Here is a 251-nt window from a genome sequence, read left to right on the forward strand (position 1 = left end):
CAGATCATATACTTTGATGATTATCAATATTGTTCTCGAGAACTTGCTGTTCTTTCAGCTCAATACCCTCTAGTACTTTCATTATCCAGTGGACCATATAAACACGCAGTCACTACATCAATTTGCTGCAAGTCTAATTTTCTATCTTATATTGCCAGACTTATGAGAAATCTAAAAGTAGTTGCATCCACCACATGGGAGTATGTATCCTCATAATCTATTACTGGTCTTTGTGAGAATCCTTGTGCAAC

This window comes from Brassica oleracea, chromosome C6 (genome assembly GCF_000695525.1).
Source record: "Brassica oleracea var. oleracea cultivar TO1000 chromosome C6, BOL, whole genome shotgun sequence".
In the NCBI taxonomy this organism is placed as follows: Eukaryota; Viridiplantae; Streptophyta; class Magnoliopsida; order Brassicales; family Brassicaceae; genus Brassica; species Brassica oleracea.